At 32.9% G+C, this 16,219-nt stretch overlaps 1 long non-coding RNA gene and 2 pseudogenes across 1 annotated transcript; 2 read left to right on the top strand and 1 right to left on the bottom strand.

The window, feature by feature from the left end:
- Positions 1 to 314: 314 nt before the first annotated feature.
- On the bottom strand, positions 315 to 6,075 carry LOC130468054 (uncharacterized). The gene is made up of 2 exons (XR_008928395.1): positions 5,825 to 6,075; positions 315 to 1,381 (listed from the first exon to the last, which is right to left on the bottom strand). It is a non-coding gene; the product is annotated as an uncharacterized lncRNA (long non-coding RNA).
- LOC110795795 (cytochrome P450 76AD1-like) lies at positions 690 to 4,340 on the top strand (annotated as a pseudogene).
- A 6,114-nt stretch (positions 6,076 to 12,189) lies between the features above and the next one.
- Positions 12,190 to 15,641, top strand: LOC110795812 (cytochrome P450 76AD1-like; annotated as a pseudogene).
- Positions 15,642 to 16,219: the final 578 nt, after the last annotated feature.

Below are 16,219 nucleotides of genomic sequence, written 5' to 3' on the forward strand. Positions count from 1 at the left end.
GTTTGGAGCTGTGTGAGATGAAAATCTCATGTACGGTTCTGTAATAGCGATGACAAGGGTGATCTTATTATCGACTATATTTATCTAATAGTTGGACATGGATATGATATGGACACTTGGACACTTTATTTTAGACCAAAATCATGCAATTTTTTCACAAAAAAACTGTGTCAGACACTTGGACACGTATCGTGTCTTACATGGGTATCCGAGTCTGGCTTCACATATACTCCGTAGTTTAAAAAAATTATACGGAGGTAGTCCGTATGTATTTTAACATATTGTAGGTACAAAACAAAAAAAAAACTCTATGATAAACTGAATCATTTTGTCTGAAAAACAAAGAATAACCGACATTCCTAGCCAAAAGCCCAAAAATAATGATGTGATTAACGAGTTAATATCACAGGGAAGAGATTAGACAAGGACCAAGGACATGACAATTTGTCCAACATTATACAAAAGAAATTATGGTCTTTCTGTTCAAAGAAGACTTTGAAGGCCATCAGCTGTACACGTCAATTTGTTTGCTTGTTTGGTGTAAAGAGAGTCTAAATGACAAATAACATAAACAGCATTCGGTGAAATATAGAGTAAAACTTCTCATGAGCACAATACTATAGTCGGTATTGTCCAACATACTCCTTTATATTCCACAAGTTTCATAAATTAAAGCTCCTGTATCAATAATGGAGTATTACACTATTACCTTACTCTTCATCGTCTTCACCATTATCTTTATTTCAAAATTGTTTCACAAATCCAAACCGATCTGCCCTCCAGGACCAAAACCATGGCCTATCATAGGCAACATCCTTAAGCTCGGCGACAAACCTCATCTTTCAGTGGCTGAGCTCTCAGGAATTTATGGTCCTATAATGGCTCTGAAGCTTGGGAGCATCACTACAATAGTGATATCATCCCCAGAAATAGCAAAAGAAATGTTCTTGAAGCACGACCTAGTCTTTTCTAGTAGGATTATCCAAGATGCTGTGAGGCCCCTAAACCATGACAAACTCTCTATTGTTTGGCTACCAGTATGCCACAAATGGCGTCAGCTTAGGAAGATTTTATCCCTTCAGTTATTCACATCCTATCGGCTCATGAAAGCCAGGATATACGGCATCAAAAGGTGAAAGAGCTAGTTGAGTATGTGCATAAATGTTGTGAAACTGGCCTACCTGTTGATATTGGTAAGGCAGGGTTTACTACCGCGCTTAATATGTTGTCCAACACACTTATCTCAATGGATTTTGCTAGCCACACTTCTTCAAACTTACAAGAGTTTAAGGACCTTGTCTGGCATTTACTGGAAGAGATTGGAAGGCCTAACATTTCAGATTTTTTCCCTTTACTTAGGAGCCTGGATTTGCAAGGAGTGCTGAAAAGGAATAGCCATTACTTTAGAAAATCTCTGGGAATATTTCAGGAAATAATTGATGGAAGGTTGAGAGATCCAAATGCGCCGAAAGATGATGTCCTGGCTACACTATTCAAACTTGTTGAAGATAATGATTTGAGCCTTGATGAAGTAAAACATTTGTTGTTGGTAAGTACTACTCCCTCCGCATTTTTTTAGGGGTTATAATTACCACTTCCAACAGTATTTTATTAGGAGTTACCGGTCTATTTTTGGTAACTTTCTTACCCCACTCCTCGATTGTTAAATCTCTCTCCGCCACTAAAAGATTGACTCAAATGTTTTTGTTCACTTTATTAAGAATTGGTTATAGCCAAAATTAAATGCGTAGGTAACTTTGCCTTTTAGTTAGATTAAATAATATTGTGCGAGGAGAGACATGTGGGGACCACAAACCAAATAAGGTATGGGGCAAAATAATAGTGCGAGGAGAGACATGTGGGGGCAAACAAATAGGGACATCCATATATAACCCACTCCCCAAGTTTAATACATGGGGCAATCTTTTAGAGAAGGATGGAGTATATCCTATTTTCCTACCCCACTCCCCAAGTTTATTTTTGGTAACTTTCCTACCCAACTTGCTATGTTACTATTTTTTTATCAACTACCTCATTTACCTCAACTAGTCCAGCTCCCATGCACTATTAAAATAATTTATTATTTCAATAGTAACTAAATAAAAGACTTGTGATATTAGGAAAACGTGAAAATAAAAAGGATACACATGAAAAATTATAAATTTAAAGTTGTATAAAAAAATATTCAATTGAACTAATTAAATTTGCATATGACAATACAAAGTTAAGGATTATAATTGTATACTTGTACAGTTGTAGGTAGATCAATCTAACAAAGTTAAACAAAACCGAATTACTGACCCAAGACTGCTTTTGGAAAAGACTCGGGCATAACTGAGTTAGTCAAATGCAACATAGTTTGAATTAAGTACAATTTTGATAAATACAAGACTGCTTTTGGAAAAGACTCGGGCATTATATTATTAACAGTAGACTAACATTAGAATTTCATTCAACAATATTATTTAAATTTGTTATCAGATCAAATAAAACAGAAATAAAATCATATCATAAATGAAAAAATAATATTGATTCAGATTTCCTCCGATAATATATTATGTACTAACACATTTATGGTAACTGAATTACATTTGTATTTCATTTTTATCGTAGTTTCCTAAAAAAGGTACTCCCTCCGTTCTTAAATATTAGTCCTGTTTCGACTTTTCAACTCAATATTTAAACGTAAATATCTCCAAAAACGTATGTTAGAAAAATATAAAAATTTGATATTGTTAAACTACATAGTAAGACGAACAAAATAAGATCTCACATGAATATGTTTTGAAGTACGCAAATAAGAAGATTATCTTCCTGTGAATAGTGTCAAGATTCCAAAAGGGACTAATATTCGAAAATAGATGGAGTTATGTAATTTTTTGTCTAAAATAAAAAACGTTTTGGCGGGAAAAAACTGCACCAGGAAGTGACATGTGTCATTCCTAATGTCTGTTTTAGTATAATATATACTTAATAGATATTAAATAATATTCAACTAAGTTTTTTAATACTTGTGTCGTTCAAACTTGTAACCCCTAAAAAGATACGGAGGGAGTACAACCTTTTTTAGCTAATGTTCTTTTCCAAAATCCACGGTTGTTACTTGTTACAAACTTCACTCGGACATTACTAATTAACACTGTAAATCTGTGATATGTTAGATACGGTACAAAATTTTAGTTACACTATATTCATTTAACTCGCCTTCTATAAGATTAACAACTTGTAAAACTGAGAGGTGTAAAGGATTAAAGGGATGTTTTTGAAGGAATGAAGGGGTGTTGGAATTTTTTTAGCTAAACTGCTGATTTGATAGAATAATACTATGTATTCAGTTGTGTGTTGGAATGTTGAATATGTAATTCTTGAATGGAATACAAAATATAAGCTTTCTCATTTACATGTCTCTCTACATATTAGGACTTGTTTGTAGCAGGGACAGATACAACCTCCAGCACGATGGAGTGGGCAATGACAGAGTTACTACACAACCCAGAAAAGATGGAAAAAGCTCAAACTGAAATAGACCAAGTTCTTGGAAAAGTTGTGTCCGTTAAAGAATCCGAAATCTCAAAACTACAATACATTCAAGCAATAGTAAAGGAAACTTTCAGATTGCACCCACCAGCCCCATTTTTAGTACCCCACAAGGCTAAAGAAAATACAGAATTATGTGGTTGCACCCACCAGCCCCATTCAAGTGTATGGCCAAACCCCCTTTTGTTTATGCCGGAAAGATTTTTGGAAAGAGAAACAGATGTGAAAGGCCGTGATTTTGAGCTTATTCCCTTTGGATCAGGGAGAAGGATATGTCCTGGCATGCCTTTGGCCTATAGGATGGTTCATCTAATGTTGGCTACTCTGCTTCAATCATTCAGTTGGAAATATCATGGTGAAGCAAGTTCAAAAGATATAGATGTGGAAGAAAAGTTTGGTTTAACACTACATAAAGCTCAACCACTTCAAGCAATTCCCCTTCCAAGATGATAAGATTTAGCTATGTTATCCAACAACCACTCTCTACATGCACGGACCATAATAATGTTGGAACTTGGAATGACGAAATTTCATAACCGGAAAGAAAAACAGTAGCTATGTATGCCGATGAATCAGTGATAGCAATAACATTTCTGAGATTTTGTAGTTTCAAATAAAGACCACTCTTTGATTTCGTGGGGAATTAGTTATACATTTTCAAGATTTTGTTTAATCTGTTTACTTCATTATTGTTTGGAAGAAGTTACAGGTAGGAGATGAAAATTTTCATGTGATTGTAACTTGAACTGGAGTTTTGTAAACATACGAGTAATTCCTTAATTAGCAATGTGTTTTTAGTTTTTCGTTTTTCTTTATTTTTTATTGAAGCAGTAAATTAGTTTCACACCTTATATTTTGATATCTGGCTTAAAACCTATCCTTATCTGATCCATACATAACCTAACTTGTTTTATGAGAGTTCTGGCATCATATCACTTATTGAAGGTTTTGTGATTCAGAATTAGTCACTGTTGATTTTGTAACAATTGTAATTCACCTCCCAAAATATTTATAATTAAATACAATTTATTAGATATTTGTATTAATATTTTTAAATATCCGGTATTATTTCTTAAACTACTTCTCATCAATCATCATCAACCACTTCATTATCTTCTTTACAAAATGGTGTAGCAAAATCCAAACTGATCAATCCTCCAGGACCTAAACCATGGCCTATCATAGGCAACATCCATCAGTCAGGCAACAAGCCTCATCGTTCTGCCACTGACCTCACAAAAACTTACCACACCATTTTTTCATTAAAGCTTGGGAGCATCACTAAGATAGTCATATCATCCCAACAACTACTCGTTAAGCATGAATTGACCTTTTCTGGTAGGACTGCCCCGGATGCTTTGAGGACTAAAAATCACAACAAAGTCTCCATGGTGTGGCTCCTAAATCCTAATATGCCCAATTTGCGCAAAGTTAAGAAGATTTCAGCCTTTCAACTATTCGCATCCTAACAGCTCAATGATAGCCAAGCTATGGGAAAAAATTAAAGGTGAAAGAGCTTTTTAACTATTTGTAACAGTGTAAAAAGCCAAGATTTTGAGCTTATACCCTTTGAAGCATGAAGAAGTTTATGTCCTAGCATGCCATTGGCTCATAAAATGGTGCTGATTCATGGTAAAAGCAAGTTCAATAGATATAGATGTGGAAGAAAGTATGATTTAACACTTCAAAAGCTCGATCACTTCAAACAACTCCCTTTCCAAGTGACAATTGATCACATCATCTTAGGCTACTTATCTCTATACCTCTTTTATTGGGCAGGGCTCTTATTGGACAGGGTCTTTATTGGACAGGGCCATTATAGGGTCAAACTTATACTACAATTAGTTATCTCCTAATTAATCATCTACATATTTCACAATATTGTGAGTCTTCAATAGGTAAAGATAATACAACAATCCAAACTGAGTTCATGAGGTATGGAAACTCTAAGAAGTCCAGGAGTAACAGATTCATGAATTTTTGGGTTTCGAATAAAAAGAACAAGATCAAAAGCGGATTAATGGTGTGTTCAATCTAACCTATCTGAAAACTTTATCTATCCCCTCCAACTTCCATGTAGAATTTCCAAATTCAAATGCTAACATACGGTTTACTAATCCACATACTAGCATAACCTTAAAAATTAAATACTTCGTATATACGATTGAAATTCCAAGAAAACAACATTTAATAACTTAGATAAACTCAAATTAATCAATCAAATCCAACATGTTGAATATTTAATTCCAAATTTTAGGTTTTAGAGTGTGAAAGTATAAACCATTACCTTTTCATTCTTCAAATCCATGGAAATCGGCGGTGACGGGGCAGAGACGTCATTGTCAGTCATGTGGTTGGTAGACACCGCGATAGGTTGGCATTCGCCGGTAGACAACGCGGAAGCTGGCAAGCTCTCCCAGCGGCGCGGCCAAAGAACGGCGAGCAGCACTCGGCCAAAGAATGTGTATTTTCCAATATGTAAACCATTTTTTGTATTTTGTTTGGGATCTTTTCACCACTTAGTTTTGAATGTGTATTTTATTAGGATAGCATAGGGGTGAGCATGTGTCAAGTACTAGAAGTCTAGAACCAATAGCATTATCAGATCGGGTAATGGATAATTAATAAGGCAAAGATTGATATCCATGAATCGAACCGTTAAGGTCGAGTATCCAAAGTACTTTTGGATCGAATATCGAGTACCCGTTGTGATATCTAATTGAAAAAATAGACTTTATAACTAGATTATTGTAATGTTATGACACTAAGCATTACACTAGTATTACAATATATTGATATACATTTTAAGCATTTTTGAGTAATTTTACATCCACCTTGGTGTAATTAAGGGTTAAGTTAGTTGTATAACAAGTATACATCTTAAGAGTGGCATAAGTGTAAGTATTGGCCTTGATGTAAAATATTGACCATTAATTTTTTTTTTGCAAAGGTAAGAAGAATAGTACATTATGAGCCCCTCCGCACGAGGGTTACTCCTAAGTAATCACTGTCTAAAATGGAAAGTAACTGTGGACTATTACAAGTTTCGATACTCATGGTGTTGCTAATTAAGTGACCAACATTTGCGATCCAATCTGCTGCTCGATTCGTTTCTCGGTAGACGTGCTTCATATCCCAATTGTCGAATAAGGTGAGAATATCCTTGATATCTTGAATAATGAAGTGAAGCTTCCATGGGATTTTCCAAGTTCCGTTTACTGCATTGACGACCATCAAATTGTCTCCTTCAATACTAATATGTTTGATGTTGAGGCGTTTTGCTTCTTGAAGTCCTTTATGAAGAGCACAAGCTTCTGCCATGAAAGCTTGCGAAATGTCTAGATTGTGAGTGTGGGCACTGATCGAGGCGCCATTGTTATCGCAGATAATAAATCCAGCTGCTGCTGATGAAGTTTTGCACGATCCGTCAAAATTGAGCTTGAACGTACCTGGTGTGGTTAACTGTAGTGTGTGTGTGTGGAGTGAAAGGGGTTCCCTTAAGTTGATGCATGTCAATATCAATTCGGAGTTGCCATTCTTTGTGGGCTATACTAGCCTTAAAGAAGACTCGAAGAGCATTAAAAATACCATTGTTGAAAATGCAATCATTTCTCTCCTTCCATAGAGCCCAAACGGTAAATACAAATTTGCATAGGGTTGCTTGGAAGTTTTATAGAAACCTAATGGTATCAAAAAAGTCATGGTGAGTGTTAGAGAAATCTAACCAAGATTAATAGTACACATGGTATATATTAGTTATTGATCGTATATTCGTATATATTCAAGAAAACTTATTAGTTACTCTATTCATAATTCATAATATTATTAAATCTTCAAGGAAAATCATGTTACGTCTCCATGTGTCACCTTCTCTAAACATGACAAGGCGACACATCAACAATGACATGGAGGATGTGCTTTTGATATATTGATACATAAAATGTTTTTGTTAGGGTTCGAACATGGAACCAACAAGAAATATAGTAGAAAGCTTATCATCTTAGCTATATTATAATTTATGTCTTTTAACTCTATTTAAATATATTTTAGTGGGATAGGATTAGTGTACATGTATTTATACTACTTTTCATATGATTAATATTATTAATGTTCACCACATAGTGATTGCAAGAAAATATAATTTTGTTACCATTATTAAAAATTGGTTTGAATAATTGTTGCATTTTTTATTTGTCTATTTTCCACATATAATACAACATGTTTTTTCATTAATTAGTCAACAATTGTGTTAGCATATACGGATCATAGCATATATACAAAACATTTATTAGATATTAGACATTATTTACGATTAGTAACACCCCAAAAAGGGAAGAACGCTATTACTAAAAAATGATACGTACTACATACATTGCATTCACATCCAAATAAAATAAACGATCTAACCAATGGCATGTTGGTTCAATGGTAATTGAGGTTGAACTTGGTAGGGAGGATCTCGTGTTCGATCCCCCGCAACAACAATTGGGAGGGAACTGAAACCTATCCACTCATAACTCACCCCGAATCCGGATTAGCCCTAAGGGTAAATCTGGGTGGTACACCAAAAAAAGAACGATCTCCAAATAGTTATTAAAAAGGTCAAACTCGCATACACAATACATGTAAACAATATAAATAAAACATTTCATATATTATTCAACATTGTAAGTTTGTAACCGGGTGCATCGCCCGGGATACACACTAGTTTGTCTCTGAATGTCCTCGTTTGGACTTTAAAAGTATCAAAATAAAAATAAAAATTACTAATATAAAACTAAAGATATTGATGTTCAAATATGTATATTGGCAAATGCGCAAAACCAAAACAGAACTGTTAATAAGAAATAGAGGTACTCCCTCCGTTCTTGTTTATTAGTCTACTAGTTTAGGGCCCGTGCAACGCACGGCTATTATTAAAACAATTTATTATTTTAATAGTAACTAAAAGACTTGTGATATTAGGAAAACATGAAAGTAAAAAGGATATATAAAAAAATATAAATTGAAAGTTGTGTAAAAAAAATATTCAAATGAACTAAATTTGCATATATATTACTATACAAAGTTAAAAATTATAGTCGTTTACTTGTATGTAGAACGATCTAACAATGTTAATCAAACCTGAATGACTCAAGACTAATTTTCGAAAAGATCCGAGCATAACCGAGTTAGTCAAATACAACATAATTTGAATTGAGTAAAATCTTGATAAATAAACTCATACGTTAGTCTACTTACCATGTATTATTATTTTAATTAACATTTTTACTTACCAGTTACCCTGTATTATATTATTAATAGTAGACTAACATTAGAGTTTATTTATCAATATTTTTTATATTTCTTATCAGATTAAAAAGTTATAATAATGCATAAATAAAATTATATCATAAAGGAAAAATTAATATTGATTTAGCTTTCCTCCAATAATATATTATGCAGTACACATCTATGGTAATTAAAATATATTTTTATCTTAGTTTTCTAAAAAAAACGCAATTGAAAGAGTTTAATTCCGTGAGGATTTCATTCCATCAATCAGCAATATATATACAAAGTATTTCGAGGCTAATCAGTCGTGATTCTAGCTATGCACAATCTGATCTTTGACTAAATTAGGTAACAAAATATCTACGTAACTTATTTACATCAACTAAATATATGCTCATATATTCTTAACAAATAAATATATTCTCATATATTTTAACAGTAATTTATTTATTTTAAAGTAAAAAAATAAAAAGGCATTTTGGCGGGAAAATTTTACACCAGAAATTGACACGTGTCATTCCTGGTGTCTCTTTTAGTATATAATATAATAATAGATTATGTAATATTGAGCAATCCACTAAAAGGACAGTTTACATGTGAATCTTTAAATAATCTCACCCATGTGGATAGGAGAGAGAAAAAATTAAGAAAATATAGGTAGGTACGTAGAGTGTTTAGTGTTGTTAAATTAGAAAATAAAGGGACCACTTGCATATTTAATTGGGATAAAAATAGAATTACAATTGTAATATAAGGGTAAAGGGAAAATAATAGTTGAAAAAACAAATAAAGATTCTAAAAGAGACTAATAAAAAAACATCACAATACAGAAAGGGGACAAAAAAAGGAACGAAGGGAGTAGTAGTTTTTACAAAAGTCAAATATGTGTTAGGTGTTCACAAATTTTCCTTTAGTTATCCCAAACACTTTACAGTTTACAAAATACTCCCTCCGTCCGTTTTTAGGCTTCGTTCCACTGGACTTAATTTGACTGAACTTATATTATCTGAACTTAACTGAACTTATTTTATCTGGAAAAAAAACTTATTTTTTCTGAAATAAACTTAATTGTGTGTTAAAATGTATGAAAAACAACTTATTTTTTATGAACCGAACTTATCTGAACTTATCTGGACTTAAATGAACTTCATTGAACTTAACTGAAGTTATCTAAACTTATTTTGTCTGGAACAAATCAAAATAAGTCAAATAGAACAGAGCTTTATTCTTTACTTACGTATATACTATTCCATAATGTTTACAATTAATTAGAGTTTTTTCTTTTTAAAATTTCTTAATTATTCTGTCAAAAATCAGGCAAGTGATTATTCTAATTAATTAAAATCATTTAGACACTAAACCTTTCATTTTTTCCATCGAAACATTAAATCTCTCACAGTTCAATAAACGTAATTTACCTTTTTTAAATTAAAAAAAAATAAAAAATTTATCAACATTAATTAGTTGTTAAATCGCGTACATATATGGTACCAAACGTAAAGAATAAAAAGGGACGGAGAGAGTACATCTCAAGCATATGGCTCAAAGTTCAAACAATAATGTTATTTCATAACGCTTTCGGATAAGTAATGAATGAGCTCACTTATTTGCTCACAACTCCTGAGATGCACTACTTAGTATGTGTATCCAACAAAACTTAAGTCTCGTTCGATATCGTTTTTTGTTTGCAGTTTTCAAATTTTTTTTTTGGAACCAACAAAACTTAGTTGAATCACACGTACCATGCAGTTAGTTGAGGTGGTCTTATTCTATATTTCTATTCACTTATTTTAATTTACTTTAGACATAATAGGTTTGTCTAAAGTTCAATAAATTCTCTATTTTATAAGGGAACTTATAAAGTCATTTTTGTAAAAAAAACCTTTTGATTTCCCCCTATAGAATAGACTAAAATACCCTTCGCAACTTCACACTTTAAAAGCTGATTATTTTAGTAATTTAAAAACAACTTATTATTTAATGCAAATTAACAAATTAAACCAAATATACAGGGCCGGCTAAAGGGAGGTCCAGTCGGACCTGCAACACCGGGCCACAAAATTTTGGGGCCCCAAAAAGAAACTATGTTGGTTAAACCCCCAAGAACAAGTATTATATATTTAACAGTTGTTTTGTTATGCATTATGTAATCTTTGTCCCAGTTGGTAAGGACTCATAAGTGCGGTAGCCGAGACCACGGTTTGATTCTTCGCCTACTCCCTTTTTTATTTGGTTTTTTCATGTCCATCAAACATTTTCATCAATTTTCTCAAACCACCACACATAAAACATTAAACCATATTATTAATTTGACTCTATATTTTGTATAAATAAAACAATATTAATATAATAATTATGTGTTTTACATTAAATATTTGCCCGTAAAAATTTGTAGGGGTCCAATATCTATATTTAGCATAGGACCTCCACATTACCGGAAACGACCCTACAAATATATCATGCATAAAATCTTCTCTATTGACAATGTGATATCAAAAACTAAACAAATAAGTAAATAATTTCTCCTAGGACCACAAAAGCAAGTGCAAAAGTAAGTAAAAATGGAAATCAGCAGCCGCGTATCTCATTTTCTTTGGTGAAAATAATAAAACTTGTCAATAAAAGTCAAAAGACAAAAAATAATTTTTCCAATTACTAAATTGCCAAAATATCTATTCTATATATGGAAAACTAAAATTACTCAAATCACTTTTGTGATTCGATTAATTGTTAAAGTAATAGAGTCTAAAACAATTTTTTTTTTAAAGAGTAATTCAAACAAACGAGTTCATCCCAAAAACTACTCTTTCGTTTCTCTTGAAGTGGCGCCGATACATGTGAGTATATATTTTTCTCCCAAATTCATGCAAAAATTAAGAAAATAAAACAGAAATTGTGTTATTGAGATTTACCATCTTTGACGATAAAAATCACACATTGGATTGCTATAGATCTTTTTAGCGTTTTCATAACTTTTTGATTGGTCATTTGTGATGAAATCTTGAAATTGGTATTAAACCATTCGTTAAGATACTTTCTGAAGATAGAAAAAGAAAATAGACAAGATAGTCATTCAACGTTAATAAACTTTGATTTCTTAATATCATCATATAAATACATTTTAAAATCCACGCATACATCACATACATAAAAGACTACTCCGTAGTAGTACTAAAATAGAAGGGTGATTGAATAATCCGACAACCCAAACAATTAATTTGCTCACAAAGTCACAATTCATAACTAGGCTAGCTATTTTACGTGTATCCCACAACACTCACTTGGATCACACATACCGCAGTCATTTAGTTATCCCACATAACTGCATTCTTTATTTCTTGTTGATATTTGTGAGGGAGCATTAAAATGAATAAATGATATAGTGGGGACTTTATCAAAATTAAAGTATCAATGGAATACCACATGAACGTTACATTAGTACTTCTCCTCCCTCTCATCTTCACCATCCTCTTCAGAAAATGGATGAGCAAATCCAAACTTAAGCTTCCCCCAGGACCAAAACCATGGCCTATCATAGGCAACATTCATCAGCTCGGCGACAAGCCTCATCGAGTTCTCGCCGAGCTTTCAAAAACTTACGGCCCCATAATATCTCTAAAACTAGGGCGCATCACAACAATAGTCATATCATCCCCTGAAGTAGCCAAAAAAATGTTCCTTAACCACGATTTAGCCTTTTCGAGTAGGCCTCTCCTAGATGGTTTACGAGCTGGAAACCACGATAAATTCTCCATGGTTTGGCTCCCGGTATGCCCTAAATGGAGAAACCTCCGTAAGATTGCAACTATTCAAATGTTCACTACTCAAAGACTCGATACTAGTAAGGATTTACGGCATAATAAGGTGAAAGAGTTAGTTGAGTACGTGCAACATTGTTCACAAAAGGGTTTATCGTTTGATATTGGTAAGGCTGCGTTTACTACTACGCTAAATTTGTTATCAAACACGTTTTTCTCGATCGATTTGGCTAGCCATGATTCTTCGAATTCACAAGAGTTTAAACAACTTGTTTGTAATATGTTGGAAGAAGGTGCAAGGCCTAATGTTTCGGACTTTTTCCCGTTACTTCGATGCTTGGATTTGCAAGGTGTGCTTAAAAGATCTAGGAGTAATATGAACAAGATGATGGGGATTTTTGAAGAACTTATTGATGGAAGGTTGAATGATTCTACGGGTGTCAAAGATGATGATGTTCTTGGCAATCTACTCAGGCTATTCAAGGATAATCAAATTAGCCTTGACGATGTTAAACATTTGCTTGTGGTAAGTACAAATTCTATCAGATCAACTACTTGGTATTTACCTAATTAATTAAGCTTGTTCATTTTGAATTGCTAATTGAATAAGTTTTGTGTTAGACCGTCTTATACTCACAAGACCATATATATTAATACAAAGATCACAACTATCAACAAGAAACCTATAACTCTATAAGCTAGTATTAACACAAAATCATAACTATAGACTCCCTCTATTCCTGTAAGTTCTTCTAGTTTCTAAATTTGTATTCTTTTTTGTTCTTCCCATTGTGAATCTTTTACTTTTTTTTTTGGCAATTTTTTCCAAAAATACTCTTATTCTACAATTTAATTTATCCCATTCACCATTTCACCTACCAAATTTTTCTCATTGATTACTTACCTTAATTTATGATTTTTTTAATCAAATATCTTCACTTACTTCTTTTTTTTTTTTTTATAAAACAAATTAATTCATTGATAAAAAGTCATATGACATGTACATAAAGATATAAATCTAACAAATACATAAGAATCGAATCAAATAAAAACTTCTTTTCACCATAGCTACGATCGTAGTATATCAAACATTCTGTATACCCTCTTTTATATCGCTGTGATTTACAGCCTTCATTGACGAGGGGGTCTATAGATCTGTTGTAGCCGTGACAAATATGATTTCCGTCTGATTCGTCTGATTGTAGTCGAAAGATTGACATATTCTTCGATCCAGCATAAATCTTTACCAAAGAAATAACCTAAACTAAACTAAACACACAAAACTTAACTAAAAAAAAACCCACCATAGGGGTACTTACTACACCGAAACAATCAAACCCACCATAGGGGTACTTATTGAGATCTAACGCAAAAACACAACGGAATTGAAAGAGAAGGGGCGGAAATAACCAAATTTCCGAAGAAAATTGGCTATTTCCGCCCTAGAAAACCCTAATTTTTGTAAACCCTAAAAAGAGAGAGAAAAGAGGGAGAGAGGGGAGAAGCGGCAATTAATTATTTAGTACGTATAACTATTTGATCATAAAGTGTAATTGTAGTCTTATGCTCATAAAATGTTCTTAATTACTCCGTAAAAGGTTGTCATGAGCTAGGAGAAGAGAAGATAGGGGGTTCCGGGTTTGAGTTTAATTTTTTTGCTTTTCTATTTTACTTACTTCTACTACGGTCCTGTTCTTCTGGACTTTATTTGGCTGAACTGAACTGAACTGAATGGAGCTGAACTGAACTGAATGGAACTGCAATAAAGTTCAAAAGAACAGGGGCTACGTATTATTTATGCTTATTTATGAATGGTTAGATCATTTTTTAAATTTAAGTTCACCATATAGAATTTCCATACTTTTTCGATATGAAGTATTTGTTACGAAATCACTTTTAGCAATGTATGGAATCTCATTTGTGTATAATTCTATGTATTACAGTAGGATTTATTCATAGCAGGGACAGAGAGTACCTCAACTACCTTAGAGTGGATAATGGCAGAATTACTACGCAACCCCGAAAAGACAACAAAAGCTCAAACAGAAATGAACCAAGTTCTTGGCAAAGATGGGTTTGTTCAAGAATCACAAATCACAAAGCTAACTTACATTCAAGCGATAGTAAAAGAAACATTAAGATTACACCATCCGATCCCATTTTTACTCCACAAGACAACCAAGAACGAGGAATTATGTGGTTATTTTGTGCCAGAAAATTCACAAGTATTGGTAAATGTATGGTCTATTGGTCGCGATTCAAGTGTGTGGCCGAATCCCCTTACATTTTCACCCGAAAGGTTTTTGGACAGTGAGTTTGATGTGAAAGGACAACATTTTGAGTTGTTACCCTTTGGAGTTTGGAGCAGGGAGAAGGATATGTCCGGGAATAACATTAGCTCATCGAATGGTGTTTTTAATATTGGCTAATCTTCTCAATTCGTTCAATTGGGAGAACGGCGACGGAACAAAATCTGAAGAAGTTGTTATAGAAGAAAAGTTTGGCCTCACACTCGGAATAGCTCGGCCACTTCAAGCAATTCCTGTTCCTAGATGTGCAATGTCCTAGGTTACTTCATCATTTTGCGTTTTTGGCAAGAAACGCTACTTATAGTTTGTTTTTTTCTTTTAACAAAATGAATGCTTAAAAAGTTTTTTTTTTTTTTTTACCAATTGTCACTCCCTTTTTTTTGAGGGAAACCAATTGTCACTCGCTAAATTTGTAGTAATGCTACAATAATTTATAAAAAATAGACATACATTACGCATATATGTCTTGAAAAAGGGTGACAAATTGTTCAGGTCATAATGGTTTTAACCCAAATTGTGTGGTGTATTCTTGTTATCTTGTCTCTCTGGAGCAACCAATAATTAATTGGGTTTTTACTTGGGTTTTAATGGGCTTTGATTTTAGAAAATCTGATCTTCAGGAGATCGTTTTTAATCTAGACAATATCTTTTGCATGTGTTGTAGGATGGGTTGTAATGCTGAGGAACTTTGTTGGTTTTTGGTGGGCTAAGTTCCGTTCTACTTCCCCAGTAAATGTTAGAGGTAGTAGTCTCTTATTTTCACTATGTAAGAACAATGATGTAGGTTAACTTTTATAATATAATTATAATCTTCATAGTTTGCATTGTCTATTTGATGGCAAGAACACAAGCCTTGTGTGGAAAACGTTAATGTGTAGTCATAACCAAACCAAACAATATTAGCCTTGAAGTAAAGGTGCATTTTATTCACGTGATTTTCACTAAATTTTTTCTAAATTTATCTTATTTGAATTTAATTTTAATGAAATAAGTTGATAAGAACATATACTAAGTCTCACAATAACAAAATTCAATAAATATTCCATACAAATTTATGGTTAAAAGTTAAATCATTAGGTCTTGAATCGTCAAACTAATGTGTTCATCGAACTTTAATTTGACGATTCAAGACCTAATGATTTAACTTTTAACCATAAATTTGTATGAAATATTTATTGATTTTTTATTGTGAGACTTAGTCTATGTTTTTTCAACTTATTGATTCCTTGATTTGACTGTCAAATTAATGTGTTCATCGAAATTTAATTATTCTTCAACTACGACCTCTCATTTCTAAAGGACGTAGATGGAAAGTAGGATCGGGGTCACATATTTTCTTTT

Source organism: Spinacia oleracea, chromosome 2, assembly GCF_020520425.1.
Source record: "Spinacia oleracea cultivar Varoflay chromosome 2, BTI_SOV_V1, whole genome shotgun sequence".
Lineage (NCBI taxonomy): Eukaryota > Viridiplantae > Streptophyta > Magnoliopsida > Caryophyllales > Amaranthaceae > Spinacia > Spinacia oleracea.